Here is a 21,119-nt window from a genome sequence, read left to right on the forward strand (position 1 = left end):
CTGTGCAAAAGCTTTTTATCTTGATGAAGTCCCAATAGTTCATTTTTGCCCTTGCTTCCCTTGCCTTTTGCGATGTTTCTAGGAAGAAGTTGCTGTAGCTGAGGTCGAAGAGGTTGCTACCTGTGTTCTCCTATAGGCTTTTGATGGACTCCTGTCTCACATTGAGGTCTTTCAACCATTTTGAGTCTATTTTTGTGTGTGGTGTAAGGAAATGGTCCAGTTTCATTCTTCTGCATGTGGCTGTCCAATTTTCCCAACACCATTTGTTGAAGAGACTGTCTTTTTTCCATTGGACATTCTTTCCTGCTCTGTCAGGATTAGTTGACCATAGAGTTGAGGGTCCATTTCTGGGCTCTTTATTCTGTTCTACTGATCTATGTGTCTGTTTTTGTGCCAGTACCATACTGTCTTGATGATGACAGCTTTGAAATTGAGCTGGAAGTCTGGAATTGTGATGCTGCCAGCTTTGCTTTTCTTTTTCAACATTCCTCTGGCTATTTGGGGTCTTTTCTGGTTCCATACAAATTTTAGGATTATTTGTTCCATTTCTTTGAAAAAAGTGGATGGTATTTTGCTGGGTATTGCATTGAATGTGTAGATTGCTCTAGGTAGCATTGAGATCTTCACAATATTTGTTCTTGCAATCCATGAGCATGGAACGTTTTTCCATCTCTTTGTGTCTTCCTCAATTTCTTTCCTGAGTATTTTATAGTTTTCTGAGTATAGTTTTCACAATATTTGTTCTTGCAATCCATGAGCATGGAACGTTTTTCCATCTCTTTGTGTCTTCCTCAATTTCTTTCCTGAGTATTTTATAGTTTCCTGAGTATTTTATAGTTTTCTGAGTATAGTTTTCTGAGTTTGCCTCTTTGGTTAGATTTATTCCTAGGTATCTTATGATTTGGGGTGCAATTGTAAATGGGATTGACTCCTTAATTTCTCTTTCTTCTGTTTTGTTGTTGGTGTATAGGAATACCACTGATTTCTGTGCATTAATTTTATATCCTGCCACTTTACTGAATTCCTGTATGAGTTCTAGCAGTTTTGGGGTGGAGTCTTTTGGGTTTTCCACCTAAAGTATCATATCATCTGCAAAGAGTGAGAGTTTGACTTCTTCTTTGCCGATTTGGATGCCTTATATTTCTTTTTGTTGTCTGATTGCTGTGGCTAGGACTTCTAGTACTATGTTGAATAGCAGTGGTGATAGTGGACATCCCTGCCACATTCCTGACCTTAGGGGGAAAGCTCTCAGTTTTCCCCATTGAGAATGATATTTGCTGTGGGTTTTTCATAGATGGCTTTTATGATATTGAGGTATGTACCCTCTATGCCTATACTCTGAAGAGTTTTGATCAAGAAAGGATGCTGTACTTTGTCAAATGCTTTTTCTGCATCTATTGAGAAGATCATATGATTCTTGTTCTTTCTTTTGTTAATGTATTGTATCACGTTGATTGATTTGCAGATGTTGAACCAACCTTGCAGCCCAGGGATAAATCCCACTTGGTGGTGGTGAATAATCCTTTTAATGTACTGTTGGATCCTATTGGCTAGTATTTTGGCGAGAATTTTTGTATCCATGTTCATCAAGGATATTGGTCTGTAATTCTCCTTTTTGATGGGGTCTTTGTCTGGTTTTGGGATCAAGGTAATGCTGGCCTCATAAAATGAATTTGGAAGTTTTCCTTCCGTTTCTATTTTTTTGGAACAGTTTCAGAAGAATAGGTATTACTTCTTTAAATGTTTAGTAGAATTCCCCTGGGAAGCCATCTGGCCCTGGGCTTTTGTTTGTTGGGAGATTTTTGATGACTGCTTCAATTTCCTTAGTGGTTATAGGTCTGTTCAGGTTTTCTATTTCTTCCTGGTTCAGTTTGGTAGTTGATATATCTCCAGGAATGTGCCCTTTTCTTCCAGATTATCTAATTTGCTGGCATATAGTTGCTCATAATATGTTCTTATAATTGTTTGTATTTCTTTGGTGTTGGTTGTGATCTCTCCTCTTTCATTCATGATTTTATTTATTTGGGTCATTTCTCTTTTCTTTTTGGTAAGTCTGGCCAGGGGTTTATCAATCTTGTTAATTCTTTCAAAGAACCAACTCCTGGTTTCATTGATCTGTTCTACTGTTCTTTTGGTTTCTATTTCATTGATTTCTGCTCTGATCTTTATTATTTCTCTTCTCCTGCTGGGTTTAGGCTTTATTTGCTGCTCTTTCTCCAGCTCCTTTAGGTGTAGGGTTAGGTTGTGTACTTGAGACCTTTCTTCTTTCTTGAGAAAGACTTGTGTTGCTATATACTTGCCTCTTAGGACTGCCTTTGCTGCATCCCAAAGATTTTGAACAGTTGTGTTTTCATTTTCATTGGTTTTCATGAATTTTTAAAATTCTTCTTTAATTTCCTGGTTGACCCAGTTGTTCTTTAGTAGGATGCTCTTTAGCCTCCATGTATTTGAGTTCTTTCCAACTTTCCTCTTGTGATTGAGTTCTAGTTTCAAAGCATTGTGGTCTGAAAATAGGCAGGGAATGATCCCAATCTTTTGGTACCAGTTGAGACCTGATTTATGACCTAGGTTGTGATTGATTCTGGAGAATGTTCCATGGGCACTAGAGAAGAATGTGTATTCCATTGCTTTGGGATGGAATGTTCTGAATATGTCTGTGAAGTCCATTTGGTCCAGTGTGTCATTTAAAGTCTTTATTTCTTTGTTGATCTTTTGCTTAATTGCCTTATATAATTGGCTCCTCCCATGTTAGGGGCATAGATATTTACAATTGTTAGATCTTGTTGGATAGACCCTTTAAGTAGGAGATAGTGTCCTTCCTCATCTCTTATTACAGTCTTTGGTTTAAAATATAATTTGTCTGATATAAGGATTGCCACCCCAGCTTTCTTTTGGTGTCCATTCATGGTAAATGGTTTTCCAGCCCCCCCCCTTCACTCTGGAGGTGTCTTTGGGTCTAAAATGAGTCTCTTGCAGACAGCATATTGATAGGTCATTTTTTTTTATCCAATCTGATAGCCTGTGTCTTTTGACTGGGACATTTAGCCCATTTACATTCAGGGTAACTATTGAAAGATAGGAATTTAGTGCCATTGTATTGCCTGTGAAGTGACTGTTACTGTATATTGTCTGTGTTCCTTTCTGGTCTATGTTGCTTTTAGGCTCTCTCTTTGCTTAGAGGACCCCTTTCAATATTTCTTGTAGGGCTGGTTTCATGTTTGCAAATTCCTTTAGTGTTTGTTTGTCCTGGAAGCTTTTTATCTCTCCTTCTATTTTCAGTGACAGCCTAGCTGGATATAGTATTCTTGGCTGCATATTTTTGTCATTTAGTGCTCTGAGTATATCATGCCAGTCGTTTCTGGCCTGCCAGGTCTCTGTGGATAGGTCTGTTGCCAATCTAATGTTTCTACCATTGTAGGTTACATATCTCTTCTCCCAAGCTGCTTTCAGGATTTTCTCTTTGTCTCTGAGATTCATAAGTTTTACTATTAGATGTCGGGGTGTTGACCTATTTTTATTGATTTTGAGAGCGGTTCTCTGTGTTTCCTGGATTTTGATGCCTGTTTCCTTCCCCAAATTAGGGAAGTTCCCTGCTATAATTTGCTCCAATATACCTTCTGCCCCTCTCTCTTCTTCTTCTGGGATCCCAAGTATTCTAATGTTGTTTCGTCTTATGTTATCGTTTATCTCTCGAATTCGTGATCCAGTAGTTGTTTATCTCTCTTTTTCTCAGCTTCTTTATTTTCCATCATTTGGTCTTCTATATCACTGATTCTCTCTTCTGCCTCATTTATCCTAGCAGTTAGTGCCCGCATTTTTGATTGCACCTCATTAATAGCCTTTTTGATTTTGACTTGGTTAGATTTTAGTTCTTTTATTTCTCCAGAAAGGGTTTCTCTAATGACTTCTATGCTTTTTTCAAGCCCCCCTAGTATCTCTAAAGTGATGATTCTGAACTCTAGATCTGACATCGTACTAATGTCCATGTTGAGTAGGTCCCTGGCAGTCGGTACTACCTCTTGTTCTTTTTGTTGAGGTGATTTTTTCCATCTTGTCATTTTGTCCAGAGGAGAATAGATGAATGTGAGAACAAAATGCTAACAGGTTAACAACATCCCCAGAAAATATACTCTAAACAAATCAGAAAAGACCTGAAGCCAGGGGAAAAGAAAGGGAAAGAAAGAAAAAAGAAAAAGAAAAAAAAAAAAGGAAAAGAAAAAGATAAAAACAAACAAAAACAGAATATGATGAAATATGATCAGGCTGGTGCATAGGTCAGTGCCACACACTAGATTTTGGGTGTATTTTGGTCTGTTAGAAGAAAGTGCCTCCCAAAATTTTAAAGAAAGAAAAACATATATGCACAAAAATAAGGGTTGATATGATGAAGGGATGGAATATGACTGTAAAGATGAAAATTATAAGAAAATTTATAAAAGGAATTGATAAGAAGTTGTTTGAAAAAAGAAAGAAGAGGATTTAAAAAAAAAAGGGAGAGAATGTGATCAGGCAGGAGAGTAGAACAAAACCATACACTAGAGATTTAGGGTATATTTTGATCTGTTAGAAGAAACTATCTCAAAATTTTAAAGAGAGAACAACTTATATATATATGCCAAAAATAAAGGTAACTACTATGAAAGGTAACTACTATGTTTCATTTTTAGAAATGAAACATAAAAATGTTTTTTAAAAAAGGGATTGATAAGATGTTGGTTGAAAAAGGGAAAAAGGAAAATTCAAAAAAATAAAAAAGGACAGTTAAAAAAACAATTAACTTTGAAAGACTAAAGAATCATGGGAAAAAAAGCCATGAATTCTATGTGCATTATTCCCCTAGCACTGGAGTTCTGCGTTCTCATTGATGGGTAAACTTGGTCTTGGCTGGCTCTTCTCACTGATCTTCTGGGGGAGGGGCCTGTTGCCATGGTTCCCAAATGTCTTTGCTGGAGGTGGAATTGCCTCACCCTTGCCCGGTCTGGGCTAAGTAATCTGCTCAGGTTTGCTCTTGGGAGCTTTGTTCCCTACAAGCCTTCCGTTCAGCTTTGGGGGAGCCGAGAAGTTGGGGCCCCACTCCTCAGTGAGCCCCCAGAGAAAAGCAGTCAGTCACTCCCGTCTCCCCGGTCTCCAGCCACACTCCATGCTCACCCATTTCTATCTCTGACACATGACCCCATGTGAAGTCCCCAAACCCAGCAGATCCCTGTGGTGCGCTCCCGCTCCACTCCTCCCAGGGGAGGAAGGAGAGTCTCCCCGGATCTGACACTTGTTGGGTCCCTGCTGGAAGAGCAGTGGCCTGACTGTGCCTCGGATCACAGTTTATGGCAGCCCCGAGCTGAGAGCCCATGCCTGGGCTCCGTCTCTGCAGCCAGCTTCCCCGCTCCGATACCTGGGAGCTCTGCTGCACTCAGGCACCCCCGGTCTTTCTGTGACCCCGAGGGTCCCACGAGGGTTCCACCCCTGCTTAGCCACTGGAGTGATGTCCCTCAGTGGAGCAGACTTCTAAAAGTTCTGATTTTGTGCTCCACTGCTCTATCACTTGCCAGAAGCGGCCGATGGAGGCGCCCTCCCCCGCCGTCTATCCTCCCAAATATCACCTTGGATTCATTTCTCTGCACGTCCTACCTTCCAGAAAGTGGTTGCTTTTCTGTTCATAGAGTTGTTGCTATTCTTTTCTTTGATTTCCTGTTGAGTTTGTAGGTGTTCAGAATGGTTTGATCCCTATCCAGCTGAATTCCTGAGAGGAGACGAAATCCAGGTCTCCTACTCCTCCGCCATCTTGCTCCCTGTCTCTTGATGAAAGATTCTTGAGTAACAAGGTATACATACTGTTTTAAAGTTTAACCTTGCAAGTTACTTACTAATTAAAAAAAAGTTATTTCTACTTTGAAATAAATCTGTTAGACATCTCTTAACCAATAATCAAATAGCATTACCCATAATGGGATAACCTGACATTATTGCTTCCTGATGTGATGCACAGGGAAAGACCCAATGCCATTTACACTATATCCTTGCCAAATAAGTCTACTCAGAATTTAAACATGAGATTATAAGCAGGAAAGTCCAAGTCTGTGGGACTTTGGGTGTTGCAAAAATCTCACTCTCAGTGAAAGACAAGGAAAAAAAAAGCGATGGAGTTGCTCATGAAGAATAAAAGGACATGACAAATAACTGTAATCTATTTTATTAGATTTGACCTTTGATTAAAAATAACCATTAAAGACATTGTCAGGATAATTGGGAAAATTTGAATATTTCTTATATATTAGATAGTATTATGGCATCAATGTTAAGTTTCTCGAGAGTGATCATGGCATTGTGGATATGTAGGAGAATGTCCTGCAAAGAAGAAAATGGTCCTAGAGAGGATATTTGGAAGTAGGAGCATAAAGTGATGAAATCAGTGGAACTGAAGACCTAATACTCCTAAGTATCTCTAAAATTTGAGTGGGATTTCAGATCTGTTTAAACAATGAGACAGGGTGGACTTGAAGATAGTGTGTCTAATTTGAGTGAATGGGTGGATGAAATTGGCAAGTGTACGTACTGAGTTGAGAGATCTAAAAAACATTCATGAGGAAACCTTCATGGTACCATTAGAAAGGTTAGTCTAAAAGTCAGGAATCTAATTAGAGACAGAAATTCCAAACTGAGTTGACAGCTGAAGACATGGTGGGAGGTCAGATTTCCCAAGACAGTAGAGAATGGGATGACAATGGGGCTGAGCATAGGACATTGGAAAACATCTGCATTCCTTATCCTATTGGAAAGATAGGATCACATTCCAGCATGTCAGAGCTTCAAAGAATATGGTTTCATTTTCAGTTAGGAATACCTGTACATCAGTCAAGTCCCACCAGGAAACAAAAGTTACAGAGATCGTCTGTCTTCAGGTGGTGTCAAAAGAGTTAAGGAAACACAGAATTTGGGGCACCCAGTCTAGAATGGCAAGAGTGGGAAACCATTACCACTTTTATATCAAGGGGCACAGAGAAGAAATAATGCTCCTGGTACCTGGTGTGAGTTGGAGCCCTGGAGAAGGGACTGCCCAGTGGGAAATTCAGACAAAGAAGAACATGCCCACTGCCAGAGAGGCCTAACTGAAAAGTAGGAGAGGGGAGAAGAAATACCCCAATCTCTCTCACATTCACATTAAAAACATTGAGATATAATTTACATAAAATTTCATATGACATAAAACTCACCATTTTAAAGCATATAATTGAGTGGTTTTTAGTATATTCACAAGGTTGTGCAGTCATCATCATTATCCAATTCCAGAACATTTCCATCATCTCAGAAAGAAACTCCACACCCAGGAAATGCCAACTGTCTCCTTCCCCCAGCCCCTGGCAACTAACTCAATTTTCTGTCTCTATGGATTTGTCTATTCTGGACATTTCTTCATATGAATGGAATCATACAATATATGGCCTTTTGTGTCTTTCTTCTTTCACTCAGCATAATATTTTCAAATTCTTTCTTGTTGTAGTATGTATATATCACTACTTCACTCTTTTTTTATGGATGAACAATATTCCATCATATGGATATACCACATTTATCCATCCATCCATCAGTTGATGGATATTTGGGTTATTTATACTGGTTTCCTGCTTGTACAGAGCCTCAAGGTCAGCCAGGGCCAACTCAGGTCTTTCATGAGAATGTGTATAACTGTATGCATAGGGTGTCATCTTCTGGATTTTCCACGTGCCTGTAGACAACTCACTCTCTAGCTTTCTCTTCTAAGCATTTTGGTTGGCCTATTGTTCTCTCCCATGGTCTCAAGCAGTGCTCATATTAAAACACTAGAGGATAAATGATTTCGACAAATGCCTCTACCCCCAAAGGCTTTCAATACTACGCAAGTTCTGAGGTGGGTGAAAAGACTTTTGAGTGAAATGTAGCTTCTTGAGTGTGTTCTACTAGAGAACTAGGAGGCAGGTCAATAATTATTATTCTTTGGGAAGGAGGCTCTGAGAGTGCTCCAGCTTCATTCTGCCCTGTCAGGTACCAGGAATGCCGAATATTTCTCAAGGCTCCCACTGAGTTGGGGACTGGGGATGGGACTAGGCTAAGAGTTGCTGTTCTTACTGAGATTCAGTTGTTTTTCTTGAATAAGTTACTGGGTTGCTACAAGCTTGTGATTAATTTCCAGAGTTCTGAAAAAAATAGATTCTGACAGTTTTTGCAACTTTTATGGGGGCTGCTTTTATGGAGGGGATTTTTTTGCAAGTCTTTATTCTACCATTTTGGTGACATTGTCTTGCACCCCTGTTTTTAATATCCTGTCCGTGGACAGGGCATAGTTGGCAGAAAATGGAATGGAGCAGGGATGAATGGTAAATCATTAGCTCACCTTGGAGCAGTAGTCAGGCTTTGACATAATACAAGATCACTGGTCAGTTGGAACCTATGTAGCACTCAAATAAATCAAAGTCCTCCTTTGATACCTGTAAATCAAAAGGAAATATAGAAATAATTTTGGTCAAGAGATCTTTTGAGTCTTTGAGACACCAATATGACCTGAGTTTCAACATCTTCTTGCAGCCCCATGCCCACTGTTTAATCCAATATCCTTACTATACTCTAAGGAAAACCTTTTTCAAATCAGCATTCTTTTTAGGAGGACTAGATGAAGAATTTTCTTCCCTTCGTCTTCCATCTCACAGATGATCAGGTCTTATAAGAAAGAAGAAAGAAAAACATACAACCAAAATCCATATGACAGCACACTATCCCTCTATTCCAGAACTTTATGCTGGCCATTTAAAATAAGTTCATTTTTGTAGTCAGTCTCAGAATACTCCTTTTGTCCTCAGCAGATGTGAAGAATAGCTTGACACCGTCTTATGTAAAGCAATTCTTCTTCACAAAACTGAAGACCGTTATAAAATGTGTGGGTGTAACATCAAATATCTTCCTCATAAAACCAATGTGCCTGTGGGTAGAAAACTTCTGGCCCAGTAGGAGAGGAACTTTGATGTGGTCTGCAAATTTATCGGGTTCCAGAAAGCAATCACTAAGGTACCACTTACTCAAACCCTTTAGTCTCCCTGTGCTGCTAGAATCCCACTGACTCCTGTTTCCTTCTTGATGAGGCAGGTGTGTGTGACAATGTGCATCATCCAGGTGGTGAAATTCAACCAGTGATTTTATATTCTGTGACAGGCCTAGGGTTTCCAAGCAGGGAATTTACTGCTGTATATTTGTCTAAAAGAATAATATGAAGACCCTGCTTGAGGAGGTCTGGGGAAGTTGTCTATCGATCCATGGATGCCTAGAACTCCTGTTGGGGTCTTGGATCATCCAACTACATTCATTCTACTCCTACTATGTACATTGCCACAAGAGACCTCATGAGGAAACTAGATTCCAGGCAGAGTTGCACAAGAAGACAACTGCAGACCTGGCGGCAGTGGTATAGTAGTGATATAAGCATAAATTATGGTGGCAGGATTTGACCTTGGGTTCTCAGGCAAAACTGAAATTTCTCCTTATGCAGAGTTTCTAATCCCTTCTGCCATTTTCCTTTGCTCTAGGTCCCCATTTGCTTTTGGCATCCTGATTTCCTGGAATCTCAAAAATTTGTGCCCACTTGGATTTGCTTTCCCAGCGTTAAATTAATTAAACAAGGAGGCCATTAGATTGGGGTGGCTTTAATGTCTTAGCAGCCCATGTAAGCAAAGCAAAACCTAAGCCTGTAATGCCTAAGAAATTGAAACATAAGGATAACCAATCGTAAACAACCAACAAGTCTTTCCCAAATAATGTGTGAGTTATAGCCAATCAAATCATTTCCTTACTCTGCTTCTGTGTCTCCTCTATAAAAGCCTTTTCCCTAGCTCCCATTGGCGAGTTCTCCCAATAATTTCTGGTTGCCCAATTAGAATTGATTTTTGCCCAAATAAACCCTTAAAAATTTAATGTCTCCATTTATCTTTTAACACCAGCATACCATGTTCCAATTTTCACCCTTTCCTTCTTGACATTAAAATCTACCTATCTCACATCCTTATAGCATCAGAAAGTTAGGCTGACTACTAATATATATCAAGATGACAACCACTAAAAAAGATGACTGTTATTTCTTCTAAGTAACATGTTTGACTTTTAACAGTACCTTTCAATCTTTAACATGAAGGGGCAATCAATGAAAATTCCTTGGAGACAAACCATGAGAGACTCTTGACTCTGGGAAACAAACTGAGGGTTGCTGGAGGGGAGGTGGGTGGAGGGATGGGGTAAGTGGGTGATGGGCTTTAAGGAGGGCATGTGATGTGATGAGCACTGTGTGTTATATGCAACTGATGAATCATTGAACACTACATCTGAAACTAATGATGTATTATATGTTGGCTAATTGAATTTAAATTAAAAAAAAAAAGAAAATTCCTGGAAAAACAGCAAGGTGCAAGAGCTGAATATTTTACGGCTACCATTCCATTCCCTTCCCCTCTGTGCCAGCTCTCCAGAGGATGCTTTAAATGCATAGTCCATTCAGTCTTCATGATAACCCTATGAAGACGGTATTATCATTTTATCATTCATAAAGATGAGTGACACAGGTAGTAAAAAGCAGAGCTGTAGTTTGAACCCAGGTCAATCTGATTTCAAAGCCTTATGTGCCTCTCCTGGGGCAGCTGCCTTGGCTGGAGGCAATTTGGACTGAATATCTCCTGCCAGGGACACTGTGGTGGGAATTCATGTACTTGGCCTCACCGCATTCTTCCCTTTTCATTCTAGTCTGATAGGTAGTCCCTTCTAACTCAGAATTCTCCTTCTTTTCTCTAATTTTTATTTCTTTTTTCCGGATTTTAAAGTATTATTTTTTCCTCCCATTTTGAGGCTGAACTGACAAGAGAAACCTCAGGCCTTTCTCTTTTGGTGGCATTCGAGTTGCTCAGAGACCAGGGAGAAACAATAAAAACCACTGTTCTTTGGAAATGGTCCTTCACAAGTCTTGAAATTAGTGAATGTTTAATAGCTAGGTAGCCCAGAGTAGGGTTCTGGATCAAATGAAGGGGCATAAATAACACCGTGATCTCAATGGAAAGGTGGAAAAACACCAATATGCCCTTCTTTTCTCCTCCATATGTTGTGAGTTGTGAGACTCAAGGGAAAGACATACTGTGCCGTGAGGGGCGGGGGGAAATGTGAGTTCCAGGAATGATGTTTATGAGCACTCTGATCTTAATGAAACACCAAGTTGGGAATGTGGTAGGCATGAGCCAGGAAATTCTAAGGCCTGACTTGCGCTGCTGGAGAACAACTCCCTTCTGATTACCTGTGAACGGAGTATCTGTGACCAGGTTGGGACCACCTGGCTTCTTCTCCTACCATGTATCCAGTTGGGCAAGAAACCCAGGGCAGGTGGTCTAGAAATAAATTATTCTCTGTCTCAGTCTCCCACATGTTGGTGAAATTTAGGCCCAGGCAAAGAAGGGATTATATGTTTGAATTTACCTATGATAATTACAGAGAAATCAAAAGCCAAATTTGGATAATAATTGCTTGCATATTAGCTGTGACTCTTCTTTCATCTACTGATGAGTGAGTAGGTAATTGAGTTGGCCAAAAGTGATCTTAATTTCCATGTTAGGCTTGAAGTCGTCTAGAGATAGAACTCTGGGTGCACATATGGACTGTGTGAACTTTGGTTATGTCCCCAATATCCATGCCCTCAGAATATAGGTTACTATTCTCTGTTTGCCTTTACAGGATTCTATTTCCTGATATTCTGTCTTCTCCATCATTCTCCACTACTCTTTACAAATGAATAGTATGTCCTATACTTTTAGCCTGGAGCAGAGGGAAATAAAGCCACTCAGAGATCCAAAGGAGGGTGAGGCTAGCCACTGGTGAGGACATTTGGACCCAGTGCCAGAGACCCACAGGGCGCTTAGCATGTAGTTGGAATTGGATCTCAGTCCATATTTGTTGATTTTTCACAAAATGGTGGTCTCTGGATTTCAGGTTGTTGGCAAGAACTAAATATAAGGTGTGGCAATGTGTTTGACCAAAGTTAGAATTTTTTGGTTGTGGTGAAATCTGAGGGCAAAATCAAAATCCCGTATTGCTCCCCCAACTAAAACCACTGAAAATAGTTCCTCATTGTGGTTTCTGAGACTCAAAGAAAAGACAGCTCCAAGTGGTTAATACACATGGTTTGGAAGGCTCATGGGCATCTAACAGCTCCCACCACATTGGATTTTGATGGGTTAAGTGTAAGTGAATCAGGAACATAAGGATTAAATTTCCTCTCCAATACACATGGGCTTTAAATGAGGGGAAAAAGGTGTTTGGGGCATAATGCATTTATTTGCCAAAACCAAACATTCAAAAAATAGTTCAAGATGTCTCAGTAAATTCAGCCAGCTGCCCAATCCCCTCTCTCACTGGAGTGCTTGTCTGCATACACATGTTGATAGGTACACAGAGAGCCATGCCTAGTCTTCTGGAACACAAGTCTCTGGTACATTTAACTATAAATTCCCAGATAGCCTAGTGATAGTTTTAGCAGTCTTTTCCCCAAAATATGAACCCAAACTCCCTCAAGCCATCTCCTCTCACCTCATGTTTGCTCAACTACACGTCCTCATGAGGTAAAGAGATTTTGTCTTGACCAAGAACCAGTGTCTTAAATATTTAGATTGAAAGCCCTTACTTTATCTCCTGTTTGCATGCAGTAGCATGTTAATGACTATTGGCTGGTTTGAGGTGAGACCCATAAGTGGTGAATATGTGGCTCAGTTTCTCTGGCACTAAATCTAAACAAGCTAGATTATAGAGGTTAAAGAGAGAGGAGGAAGGGGGCACAAGGATATAAAGTGTAGTCTTTGCCGGGCATCTGGTGGTGAAGACATGGAAGACAGGGTAAGAGCTATGGAGCTGGGGGTGAAGGAGAGAGAAGATGGTTCTAAGTGATAAGCCTGCTACTGGGCAGACTGAGGTGTCAATGCTAAAGAAAGAGAAAGGGGATAAGGTGATGATGATATGCAGAGATGGTGCCTTGAAGTATCATTAGTACAGATTTATTTTGGAACTGTATGCATTCTTGTGCTTGTTTACAAACTGTTGTAATTTAAATCAAATGAATAGACAAAGCTGTCCTAAATCCTTATTTCATTTTCTAAGAGAAGTACATAGTACAGTACAAGGCATACTACAGATAAAATCTCAGTGAGTTGAATTTTGATGGTCATCTCCATTCCTGACTTTTTATTTCCCCTGGATTCTTATTCCTCCTGTTCCTTGAGATTTCCTTTATTTTTTCACTGAAACATGAAATTATGCTTCTTTAATTTTAATAGCAGTGACAAAACATTCATATTAGACCTTTATCACCCCCCAAATCTATGGATTTCCATAAAATCTTCTATATATATAAAACATTTGATGATATTTCTGTGTTGTTAATATGCACTCTAAGCTTTACAGGTTAGAAAACTCAGTCATCACTTTAAAATGGCTACTTAAATAAGACTTGATAAAATTCCTTGATTGAATTCATCCTTGAAATGCCATTTTATTCCCAAGTTCCTCTCCAAACGGAGAAAAGGAGTAGAGTTGCCATCATCCTAGTTATAGAGATTAAAGCAGAGGGGTATATACTGAACCTGAGTAAAGCTGTGGGTAATTGGTGAAGTTAAGAAGAGGAACCAGAGAAATCAGAGGGTATCAGAGAAAGGAGAGGAGAACTAGAAAGAGTCATATGGATGGTTAAGTTGGAATAATTATCAAGAAGTGAGCACCAGAAGACATACAAGTAGCCAACAGACACATGAAAAAATTCTCTATGTTCCCTGGCATCAGGGAAATACAAATCAAAACCACAATGAGATACCACCTTACACTAGTCAGAATGACTAAAATTAACAAGACAGGAAACAACAAATGTTGGCAAGGATGCAGAGAAAGGGGAACCCTCTTACACTGTTGGTGGGAATGCAAGATGGTACAGCCACTCTGGAAAACAGTATAGAGGTCCCTCAAAAAGTTGAAAATAGAGCTACCCTATGACCCAGCAATTGCACTACTGGGTATTTATCCAAAGGATACAAATGTAGTGATCTGAAGGGGCACTTGCACCCCAATATTCATAGCAGCAATGTCCACAATAGCCAAACTATGGAAAGAGCCCAGATGTCCATCAACAGATGAATGGACAAAGAAGACATGGTATATATATAATATTACTCAGCCATCAGAAAAGGTAAGTATGTACCATTTGCATCCACATGGATGGAACTGGAGAGTATTATGCTGAGTGAAATAAGTCAATCAGAAAAAGACCACTATCATATGGTGGAATCATATGTGGAATATAGGAAACAGCATAGAGGATCATGGGGGAAGGGAGGGAAAACTGAATGGGAAGTCATCAAAGAGGGAGAAAAACCATGAGAGACTCAACTATAGGGAAACAAACTGAGGGTTGCTGGAGGGGAGGTGGGTGGAGGGATGAGGTAATTGATGGGCATTAAGGAAGGCATGTGATGTGATGAGCACTGGGTGTTATACACACCTGATAAATTATTGAACACTACATCTGGGACTAATGATGTACTATGTGTTGGCTAATTGGATTTAAATAAAAAAAAAGTGAGCAGTGGGACAGCAAGCATTTTAACTGATAGTACATGAAAAACAGGACTCAGATCTCTGGTAGATGTAGGAATGGCTGCCAGCTGACTGCGCATATTGCCTTCCAATGAACAGGGGTCCACCTGGGAGAGGACAAAGCTGAAGTATGATAACTGGGCTTCCAGAAAACTCAGAGGCAGAAGTGACTGTTACCATCCCCTTCATTTTGGATGATAAACTTGATAATACATTTGTTAGGCTAGAAAATGATACCAAACTAAGAGGTTGGAAAAAGCAAAGGTCACAGGAATAGAAGACACAATTATAAGTGTTGTGAATTAAGAAAAAAGGCAAGAACATAGTGATCCATCTGGGGTGAAAAATCAAACTAAGTCCCCCAAGGGTCCCAAATTCTCCTCTGATCAAAATGGAATGAGAAAGCATTCTTGAAGCCCACACAACTTGATGAGTGTGTGCTAGGACCAGAAACTGTGTGGGCGTTTCAAATGTGGTATGTATTTCATGCTCAAAACACGTGAATGAAAAAGGTATTATGATTTTTTTCAATTGACCGTTGAAGATGCAGAGGTTTGAAAGGACAGGACTTGCCCAAAATAGCACAGGTCACGAGTCTCAGAGCTGGACTGGAAAGTGGAGTTCATGACCACACACTCCATGTTTCTCTTACCATGCAACACTTCCATGATTTTGTGGGAAGGATATTTCTGTGTCACTACTGAACAAAATAGCTGCTCAGGGCTGTCGATTCTCTCAGACCCTATTTCTGAGTTTTATTACTGGTCCTGATACTGTCTCGTCATGTAACCATAGACAAATCACGTAGTCACCGAAGTCTCGATTGGCTGGTCTGTAAAATGAAAGCCTTGAGCTGGATCACGACCCTTGACACTGTGACATTCAGGTCTGCAAGGATCTCTGGAGTTGCTGCTCATCTGCCAACTCTGAGTCTGCAGTGTTCCAGAGGCAACAAACCAGAAAGAAAAGGACAAGAGTGCAGACTTGTTTCTGGGACAACTTGGAAGTGAGGAAGGAGGGGAACCTGTCTCTGACCTTGCCCCCACTCCTTATGGCCTCTTCAATTCTTTAAAAGTCTACTGTGAGTCTACACCCAGAGGTCCTTGTGTCAGTTACCATTCAGCCAGTTCTTCCAAGAGCTTGTCAACATGGGTTTAAAATGTTATCTTGTCCCTGGAGCACTCACTCTTGAAGAGTTGACTCTAATAAGTAGAAATTAAAGATTAAAAAAAAATAAGCCAATGGATTTTTAAAAAAATTTTTTTGTTATGTTAATCCCCATACATTACATCATTAGTTTTCGATGTAGTGTTCCATGATTCATTGTTTGTGCACAACACCCAGTGCTCCATGCAGAATGTGCCCTCCTCAATACCCATCACCAGGCTAACCCATCCTCCCACCCCCCTCCCCTCTAGAACCCTCAGTTTGTTTTTCAGAGTCCATCGTCTCTCATGGTTCGTCTACCCCTCCGATTTCCCCCCCTTCATTCTTCCCCTCCTGCTATCTTCTTCTTCTTTTTTTTTTCTTAACATATATTGCATTATTTGTTTCAGAGGTACAAATCTGAGATTCAACAGTCTTGCACAATTCACAGTGCTAACCAGAGCACATACCCTCCCCAGTGTCTATCACCCAGTCACCCCATCCCTCCCACCCCACCCGCCACTCCAGCAACCCTCAGTTTGTTTCCTGAGATTAAGACTTCCTCATATCAGTGAGGTCATATGATACATGTCTTTCTCTGTTTGACTTATTTTGCTCAGCATAATACCCTCCAGTTCCATCCATGTCGTTGCAAATAAGCCAATGGATTTTTAAAATGTCAGTTTCACTACTGTGTTTAAGAGTGGCATAGAGGAGATGGTTGTAGGAAAAGATGCAGTAATTGGATAAAGATTGCCATAATCAGACCCAAGTTTGAATCAGAGGAGGTCCAAGGAGGCCAGGAGCTTGCCTAGAGCACCTGCACATGAGCAGTTGGGTGGCATACAGCTTTACCTCCCATCGACTGTTGCTCATGACCAATTGGCCTTGTGCATCTCTCTTCTTCTTTGGCTTTTGCACCTGGCCGGTCAATTGAACCCAGAGTTCCAGATCCTGACTGTGCTACTATTTGTATAATCTTCACAAGTTACTTTGCTTCTCATCTTAGTTTTCTCATCTGTCAAATAGGGTTGTTTTGAGGATTAAGTCAGATGGTTTTGTAAAGCACCCAACGTGGTACCTGCCACAGGCAAGGCATGCAGGGGAGTGGTTAAGAGAATTGAGTCTGGCACTAGGCAGGCTGAGGTAGAGCCTAGCTTCCTCCATTTACTAGCTCAATGAATGCGAGCAGCTTACTTAACCTTCCCATGCCTCAGTTTACTCAACTGCAAAGTGCTGCCAGTAAAGACATCTCCCCCGTTGAGTTGTCAAGGGTAAATGTAGTGCAACAGCATCTGGTTCCTGGGACCTGGTGTGAACTTGTCTACTCTCACTGCTGTTATTATGATGGTTTGCCTCTGCACTCTATTCTCTGGTGGAAAAACTGCCAGTTTGTTCTCACTCACATCTAGCCTACACTCAACCTGCTATAGGCAAAGCCCACTTTGTTTGTTCTGTTCATATGACAAGAAGATAAACAATGACTGAATGATTTGAGGTCTCCCTGTCTTCACAGTTGGAGGAGTCAGGAGAAAAGTTCTGAGCTTTTTGCTTGTGGGAGACCATGGATGACTCAATGTGTAGGAGCCCAAAGTTGTCCCCATTCCCACTCCTACCCGGACATGAGCTGCAGAAAGGGAGGCTCCAGGGGTTCCCACCACACTCTGGGTTTGCTGTTTGCCTCCTCAGAGCACCCATGTTGATTTAAATCATAGCTCTGCAGCGGGGCACAGCTCCTGGGGTATCCCGAAGATCCCGGCTGAGCCAGGGTGGGGGGTTGGGGGGTTGGGGGGCTGGTTCTGAGCTGGAAGAGTGCGCCATTTAAGAAAGCAGGCAACACCCACAGAGTCCTGACCTGGGGCGCAGAGATCCCCAGGGAGCCAAATCACCAAACAGCGAGTTGCTCATAAATATGTGTAGGGGGTGGGAGGCAGAAGAAACCAGTGAAATCTGTAGACATTCCCTGCCAACCTCACATCATCACAGAGGAGGATATTTCTGTGTCACTACTGAACAAAATAGCTGCTCATGAGCAGTTGGATGGCATACAGCGCTGCAGGCTCTCTGCAGGGTGAGTGTGATGCGAGTGTGTGCAGGCGTGCACGCGCATGCACACACACACGCACACACGCGCACATTCATTCTATAATGACCTCCACGGAAAACTCCTCCGCCATCCTTCCCATCCGCAGTGTTGGAGCAATTAGGTAGGACTTGGGCAGAATGATTCATGCTTCAATAAATTCAATTTCAACAAAACATAATTATAGTGAGTCACCTAATCGCAGCTGTAATCACGGCCCGCCCCTCCAGAAGTCAAAACAGTTGAGGGCATTCAGCAAGGGCGTCTATTCCCTCATTATGACTGAAGTTTGCATCTTTTGCCAAGCAGCTATACTTGGGACTACAGTTCCTTTCTAATTTTTTAAATTACGGAATATTTCAGACATACATCAAGGTGTAATGCATACCCTAGTGAATACCCTTGTATGCTCCAAGCAGCTGAAAAAGAAAATGTTACAAATATGCTTGAATCCCTGATCCTATCCCTCTATTTGTCAGTAGAGACAATAGTATTTGCTTTTGGCATTTATCATTCCCATTACTTACTTTATATATCTACTCTCACTCTGTGTGTAGCCTTAAAATCACATAGCATTGTTTTCATGTATTGAGTGTTACTTTTTAGAAAGATTTATTTATTTATTTATTTATTTATTTATTTATTTATTTATTTATTTATCTATTTGAGTTGGGAGAGGCAGAGAGAGAATCTTAAGCAGGCGTGCAGCAGGCACCGGGCTTGATCTCAAGACCCTGAGATCATGACCTGAGTGGAAATCAAGATCTTTACTTAACTGACTGAGCCACCCAGGCACCCCTTGAGTGTTAACTAAATGGCATCATTTGTGTATCCTTCTGCAACTTGGTTTCTTTGCTTAACTTTTTGATATTTTTCATATTGAACATGTATCTCTAGTTTTCTCATATTAACTGCTGTTTAGAATTCCATATACAAGTACATCAAAATGTATTTTTTATCCATTCTCCTCTTGATGGACATTTAGTTTGTTTCTTACACTTTCTACTACAAGTGATATTTGCATGAATATCCTTACACATATTTCCTGTGCTCACATGTGAGTTTCCCTAGGGGTATCCCAGGAGTGGGGTTGCCACTTATTGGGTATCTGCCTTGTCAACTTTAGATGCTGCCAAATTGTCCTCTAAAGTTTGCATATCCACTGGAAGTTTAGAAGAGTTTCTGTTGTTCCTTGTTTTCTCACCAGTACTTGATACTCTCAGACTTTTAATTTTTGCCTATTTGATAAGTGTGAAACATTTCTTCATATAATTGTAGTTTACTTTTTCCTAATTCTTGCTGAGATCAAGCAGCATTGCATAGGATGAGGAACCATTCAAATGTCTTCTTTTGGGAATTGTCTGCTCGTGTATTTTGCCCCTTGTCTATTGTTTATCTTTTGGGGAGGTTTTTGATAATACATTAAATCTGTTTCAAACGTGGTAACTTATAATTTCTGTTTCTTTCCTTATCCATTTTAATAAGTTGTATTTTTCAAGAAATTATTCCTTTCATCTAAGTTGTAAACTATGATGGTATAAAGTAGTTTCAAAGTTCACTTATTTATTTAATTTTTTAAAGATTTTATTTATTTATTTGACAGAGAGAGAGACAGTGAGAGAGGGAACATAAGCAGGGGGAGTGGGAGAGGGAGAAGCAGGCTTCCTGCCGAGCAGGGAGCCCAATGCGGGGCTCGATCCCAGGACCCTGGGATCATGACCTGAGCTGAAAGCAGATGCTTAACGACTGAGCCACCCAGGAGCCCCATATGTTTTTAATGTCTGTGGGATTTGTGGTGATAACCCATTTTTTTTTAAATTCCTGACAGTGGTGACATGCTTTCTCTCTCTTGTGAGTTTAACTAGGAATTTGTTGATTTTGTTTTGTTCTTCAAAGAACCAGTTTTTGGCTTTGTTTTTTTTCTTTATAAATGATTTTCACATTCATTGATTTATATTTTTATCCTTATTTCATTCTTTCTACTTTCGGCTTACTTTGCTCTTCTTGGTAGAGCTTGCTAAGGTAGATTAGGTCATTGTTTTCAGACCTTTCTTTTTTTTTGTATTTATTTATTTATTTATTTATCTATCTATTTATTTATTTATTATTATGTTATGTTAATCACCATACATTACATCATTAACTTTTGAGGTAGTGTTCCATGATTCATTGTTTGCATATAACACCCAGTGCTCCATTCAGTATGTGCCCTCTTTAATACCCATCACCAGGCTAACCCATCCTCCCACCCCCCTCCCCTCTAGAACCTCAGTTTGCTTTTCAGAGTCCATCGTCTCTCATGGTTCATCTCCCCCTCCGATTCCCCCCCCTTCATTTTTCCCTTCCTACTAGCTTTTTTTTTTTTTTTTAACATATAATGTATTATTTGTTTCAGAGGTACAGGTCTGTGATTCAACAGTCTTACACAATTCACAGCACTCACCATAGCACATACCCTCCCCAATGTCTATTACCCAGCCACCCCATCCTTTCCACCCCCCACCACTCCAGCAAACCTCAGTTTGTTTCCTGAGATTAAGAATTCCTCATATCAGTGAGGTCAAATGTAGTGATCTGAAGGGTGTGTGTACCCCGATGTTTATAGTAGCAATGTCCACAGTAGCCAAACTATGGAAAGAGCCAAGATGTCCATCGACAGATGAATGGATAAAGAAGATGTGGTATATATATATATACAATGGAATATTAGGCAGCCATCAAAAGGAATGAAATCTTGCCATTTGCAACAATGTAGATGGAACTGGAGGGTATTCTGCAGACCTCTCTTCTTTTGCACTTAAACTATGTTTTGCTCTGAGCACTACTTTAGCTACATCTTGTATTTTCTTATTGTATTTTCTTTATCATTCAGTTCAAAGTATTGTCCAATTTCCTTTGTGATTTTGTATTTGACTCAATTATTTAAAGGTATGCCATTTAATTTTCAAATAATTGTATTTTCTTAGATATCTTATTATTGATTCATTGTGATTATAGGATATGATCCACATGATTTCAGTCTTTTTGAACTTATTGACACTTGTTTTATAGCACAGAATGGATGGAACTAGAGGGTTTTATGCTAAGTGAAATAAGTCAATCAGAGAAAGACAATTATCATACAATTTCACTCAGATGTGGAATTTAAGAAACAAAACAGAAGAGTATAGGGGAAGGGAAGGAAAAATAAAATAAGATGAAATCAGAGAGAGAGACAGACCATAAGAGACTCTTATCTCTAGGAAACAAACTGAGGTTTGCT

Source organism: Mirounga leonina, unplaced genomic scaffold (genome assembly GCF_011800145.1).
Source record: "Mirounga leonina isolate KUSES-001 unplaced genomic scaffold, KU_Mleo_1.0 Mir_151, whole genome shotgun sequence".
Classification (NCBI taxonomy): Eukaryota; Metazoa; Chordata; class Mammalia; order Carnivora; family Phocidae; genus Mirounga; species Mirounga leonina.